Source organism: Eupeodes corollae, chromosome 2, assembly GCF_945859685.1.
Source record: "Eupeodes corollae chromosome 2, idEupCoro1.1, whole genome shotgun sequence".
NCBI lineage: Eukaryota > Metazoa > Arthropoda > Insecta > Diptera > Syrphidae > Eupeodes > Eupeodes corollae.
In genome coordinates, this window is record NC_079148.1 from 53798586 (window position 1) to 53804585 (window position 6000).

At 30.6% G+C, this 6000-nt stretch overlaps 1 protein-coding gene across 2 annotated transcripts in view; it reads right to left on the minus strand.

Annotated features, from left to right (window-relative positions):
• LOC129944515 (innexin inx1) overlaps positions 1-5671 on the minus strand; it is a 30389-nt gene extending 24718 nt beyond the window's left edge. The window contains exon 1 of one of the 2 annotated variants that reach the window (XM_056054001.1): positions 5655-5671. The gene's annotated coding sequence lies outside the window, so the exon portion shown is untranslated. Of the gene's footprint in view, positions 1-4813; positions 5588-5654 lie in introns of those variants that run through there. The other variant, XM_056054000.1, reaches the window with a different exon arrangement.
• Positions 5672-6000: the final 329 nt, after the last annotated feature.

Sequence of the window (6000 nt, forward strand, 5' to 3'; positions counted from 1 at the left end):
ATACTGCAACAAGTTCGTCCGATCCAATCTTGCATTTTAATTTAATATCAAAATGTTATTGGAAAACCTTAAAACAAATATACGATGTAACGTTAATGTATCCATAAATAGTTGCACATATCTAAGTAAATACAAATTTTATATAAAATTGTTTATTTTATGTACATAATGCAATAATTATCATTGATAAACGACAAAAACCTTCAGTTAAGTAAAGCTGTTAGCTCACGTGGCCTCGATTGCACCACTAAAGTGTGTCTGATGATCAGGTTGATCCACGTAAAGCAGACATAGTTTTATGTTAAGTATTTGCACCAATCCAACTCAAAAATTTTAATAGTTAATGTATAAATCTTCTTTTTAGTTTTCTTTAAGTTAGTGTAGGTGTCGATAAAATCAAACAAACCAGAAATAAGTTTTCAAAAATGTGCAAACATTTACAGACACTTTTTCTCAAGAGTATTGGTTTCATAATAAACAAAAAACTAACATAAATTTATAATCTAATATTTAATCTCAGGAAGCTCATAAAGAACTTCAACCTGCAGAGATCGTAAAATTCAAGATTTGAAAAAATTTATTTGTTGTTCCTTTTTACGTATATGTTTGTACTCCAAAAATAATCTAAAAATAGACTAAACCCGCTTTCTCAGAATGATTTGGCCCTATATAGAAAATAAAACATTTTTGGGAGCAAGTTCATGCAACATAGTTGCATGCCATTGCATTATAATTATACTTGATAATAGTCGTACAAAATTATAATAATTTATGGTAATTAGTTATTATGTCAAACCGCAAAGTGCATAAGGAAACATGCCGATAGTTAATTTTCTGTGCTCAACCAACCCAAGCGTTAAGAAACAATATATGTACATACATATCTACCTGTATAATATACCTAGAATGTGTGTAAAGGTATTTATTTAAACCAACCAAACTTGATGGGGAGTAATTGGAGACATTTAATTATACAAGTAACTACGAGAAAACTAAATTTAAATAAGTTACATCGGTACACATAAATGACGTCAAGAAAATAGAGCCCTGCATAGTTGACGTTATACGGGATTTCGGGTTAATATTCACAGAAGCTATCTTGGACTTTTTTTTAAATGGTAAATTTGTAGTTTAAAAGTAGTAACAGGCCTTCAAATAACTATTTATGTTAAGTTTCATGATTTTTACCAAATTGTTTTTTTTTTATGAAATGACTTCATTGTGCATACAAATTTGAAAACGGGAACAATTTTTGATTTATACATACATTTTTTTTCGAAATTCATTTATTTTATGTGAATTTAAAAAAAAAATCCTACTATTTTTGTCATTGCTTACGAACCATTGTTTTAAAGATAAAAACCTGCTGCCCGATAATAGTTTTCATCCATGCTTCCCTTATCTTTGTAAAACTCTTCAATTTATTGCTAAAACTTACTTAAAGGCCCTAAAAACAATGTTCATGAGTTTTAGATTTTATTATGGATATTCCCACGGTTTAGTTTTATGCTTTCTTGTATTGATCCATCCACTGAAAGGCTATATATAGATAGAGTTAATGCAAGCGGAAATGTGTGCGATGCATGTTGTTTGACATAAATGCGTGGGGTATTGAAGTAAATTGGTAGAGAAATTGTGTTTTTCTGTTGTAGTTGATTTTAACGATCAAGATCATTTTATTTATAGAATTATTAAAAAAATGTTGGGGTAGGAAGTTGTAAATGGATAATAATTAAAAAAATGAAGAAGCTGTAAATTGAAATTGCACAAAATATGGATTGGATGCACTTGTTTTTCCACGAAACCAAGCATTTGAAAATATATTTTAACAATTAAAACTGTTCTCAAAAGAAGTTAAAACTTAAATACAAGCAAAACAATAGCGAGTTAATGATAGTTTAATTATTATCATAAAGAGATCATCTGTTTGCAGGTATAGTTGTAGTTTTATTCGTGACTTGTTCTAATTACCATTTTTTCTGTAATTCTATTCAAATGCTTTCTTAAGTATAATCTTGATTAAATCATTTTAGATTATCTCCAAGCATATACAAAGTAATAGGTTCTTAAAAAGGGTGTGTTACATGGGATGTCAAGTAATAAAAAATTACCTAGATTTTAAGCATTTACAACTTCGTGTTCAATTGAGTTTTAGATTTTTGAAAGAGTAAGCATTTTTTTAAGTTAAGAAAGTAAGGATTTTGGATACATTTAACGAACCATGTTAGTGCATACATTTAAAAATTTGAATCACTTATAAATTTAAAAGTTAATTTTTATATTGGACTGGTTTTCAAGTATGACAATATTTTCTTGAAAAATAGATAAATAGCTGCAAAGAAGTACATTTTTGAAGTTATACATAGTTTTTCTCGGTAACTGTTAACTTTAAAAAATATACTAAACAAGAATAATACTAAACAAGACATTAACATCAACTTTTTGAAATATATATATTGCAAAAATATAAATATATTTAAAACGAGTATTTTTGAAATTTTAAGAGATAGTTAAAAATAAACTTTAAAACGTATTTTTCAAATTTCTGAAAATTTTGAATTCAAGATGTCTCATAACTTTACATAGAGACAAATAAAGACTCAAAACTAATACAAAAACTAAGAAAGTTACTTAGATGATTTAAAGTGTATCTATAAGACGAAGATTTGTACTTTGCGAAATTATCATACAATTTTTGTTTATTAATGAACTGTATTATAACTTAACTTTAAAACCCAGTTTTTGATTGGCTTTAGCATTTTTGAAGGGGCATTTTTTAAAAACGTGATGGCGACATCCGAATTTGAGAAAACTTAATCCTTTAAGAGATTGTTTAATTTCTGATACAGAGAATAAACGTAATTTTTTCGATCATCAAATTTATAGAAATCAAACTGTTTTCTCTTTGCAGCTAAATTACTGCTAATTATATCGCAATTCCCATATCCATCTTAGACGTGATCAGCAGTAAACTTTTGGTTTCTCGTTTACGATAAAAATACATTTTTGGTGCTTACAACAGTTTGGCAAAGCAAAAGGGTTTTGAGTTGTAATATACCTATTAGCGTATACTTTCAAATTGAGGAGTTTCTAGAACAGATTTATTATCTGATGTGCACCAAAATCGTTCTAGCATTAAGAATTTAGCTTTTTATTTAAATATTGCGTCATTTTCAAAACTAACTCAGATTGTTTGATATTTTAAAAAGTGTTATTCACAGATCTGGAAATAAAAAGTTCACTTGATTCGAGAAAATTAATGTTATGTTATATAAAGGTATTACGATATTTCTTCTGTTGTTAATATTCACCAAAAAGTCTCCGTACAGCAGCCTTATTTCAGTGTTTTTTGAAAAAGAGTATTAGGAATCAATGTAAAAACCTAAGTGATAAAATTAAAAAAAAATAGTTTCCATCTTTACGTTTTTAAAAGTAATTAAATAAGGTGGCACAGCAGTCCATGAAGAACAGGGACTTACAACTCTCAACCATTCCTTTGTGCGAGCAATATTGTCAGAGATGGAAGGGATCTACAGTTTATATGCCGAATCCGAATGGCTAATTTTTAGAAAGCACATTTTCATGACAAGAATTACTCTTAGAGGATTTGTCAATTCCCCGCAAGAGGCAGTACCCGTGAAAAAAGTTAGGTGGCACAGGCAGGGATTGAACCCAAGACCCCTTGCATGACAGTCCAACGCACTAACTATCACGGTACGCGTACTACCTTCACCTATTTACCAAATTTTAAAAATTGCGATTGTGATTTTTAAAATACTTGTTTAATAATAAATATTTTATCTTAGAATCAACAAACGGAGACTTTTTGGACTATGTATTGCGTTACGTAAAGTTCTTCTTGTAAGATAAGTCTAATGACATGCATTCATTTTAGCTTTGGTCTTATTCTAAAAACTATTTATTTAAGTATTGGTATTAAAGAAAGTTCTTCCGAGCCTTTTGGTTTTCTAGCTGATTTCAATCGAATGAGTTTTTGTAAGAATTATAAAAAGCAATATGTTCTTATTTTAGATTACTAACTTACTTGCTCTTAATAGGCTGCAGCTACTTGGATCATGTTTCTAATTTTAATAAAATTGATATTCAGAAAGTGTATGTTTTAAGTAGTACTCGTAATACTCGTTGTTAAAAAAAAACTGAAGCTGAAGTGCAACAATTAAATACAAAAGACCTATAACCAAGTAAAGATGTTTAGGTAAATACCTAATGTATCTACATACACAAGTAGGTACGAAAAGGACACGGTTTTTTAAGCAAATATTTTGCTTGCAATTCCCGCCAAGCTAATATTGAGTCATACAATTTCCAGTAGCCTGCTTATCAGCGAGTGATTTGCAAAATTGAAATGACACCGAACGGCTTCTGTTAACAAACTGTCTTTCGCATCAAAATATCACTTCTGTTTCTGATCAGTCTAATAGTTACTGACTAAGCAAATGAATTGTGACAATTGATCAACATGCTTGCACACTTGCATAAAGTTGTTTCACAATTTAATCGCAATTGACATAGAGATTATGTTAATAACAATACAAACAAATTAGTAAATAAGAATATGAATAAGCGTAGGCATCTAGGTATATAGTAAAGTAGTAATTTTTCATTATGCACGAATGAATCTGAAAGCAAGAATGTTTGAATTTGAAACAGGTGTAAGTAGATAGATAGGAGTGTAGATGAAAAAATAACAAGTTGGGTGAGTTTCAATGTTTAATTCATTTTTGTATAAAGCTAAGCTACTATTAAATTAATGTTATATAAAATATTGCTATAGATAGGTATATGTACTTACAAAGATTCCATTGATAGATAATTGTGTTCCCAATAGGTGTATTATTGTTATTCACTATTGATCATCTCATTCATAAAAGTTCGGTATGATTGTGGAAAGTCATCAGAGCAAAACAATGTACGAGTCACAAACAATAATAATTCTTTCGTTCAACCGGTCTATTTTATAGTTTGTTTATCTGATTTTGTAGCGCAACGCTGTCAAAATTGATAACAAAAATAAATGTCAACACAAAACTTATCTTGTTTCTGAGACAGAATAGGTCTACCACAGAAACCACTCCACTTCGACTCGACTATGATTCGTTTGCAAATAAAAAAATCAAATCTTATCACTATGACCAAAAATGTTTTTTGTTTTTTTTTGGAAGAGCACGTCTCTGAAGACCGGCGATATAATCTCGAATAAGACGCAAATAAAGTATAAAACAGGAGGCAAAAAAAAACAACGTATCAACAGAAAACCAAAAACCTTAAGGACTGACTGTAGACTGTAGCCTGTCTGTCCTTAGATATGTTCGTAAATAAAATAAATATACTACGATGATGTGATGTAGATTCACGCGTCCTATATGACTGTGCAACACAAACACTACACTAATTTGCCTTTACAGAGGCTTATGCTGAGAAAGCCGAAAAGCTAGCCAGCCAGACAGAACACAGAACAGCCATCAGCCTTACAAAACGAGCACAAGCAGTAGTCGTCCAGACCCAGAGTCAAACAAACGAAAACCCAAACAGCAACAGCAGCGCCAGATACTCAGAGTTCAGAGATACTAACTGGTATAAACGAATTAAACAAAAATACAACCAAAACTCAAAACAGATGTGAAAGTACTCACTCTACTCATCGAAAATGGTCTCCCCTTCCTGTGTTCAGTGCTGGAACTGGAACCAAGTGAGCTCGGTCTGAATCTATACTGTGTAGCGTCTATAGTATCGCCATCGCATCGGTGCGACGGCGTCATATCGCCAGCAAAGCAGCTGACGCAGGCACTTCTCCTCCTTTTGTATATTATACGAAATCACTTTAAGTCTAGATCGACTAAAAACGACGTAACTACAGAGAATAAGTTGCTGACATGACTCAATTGATGTGAGTTTTTTACTTCCCCAGCTCACATAGATACTCAATACATTGAAAAAAGTGCTTTTCAAATATATGTAGCCTCAATTGCGATACTAAAG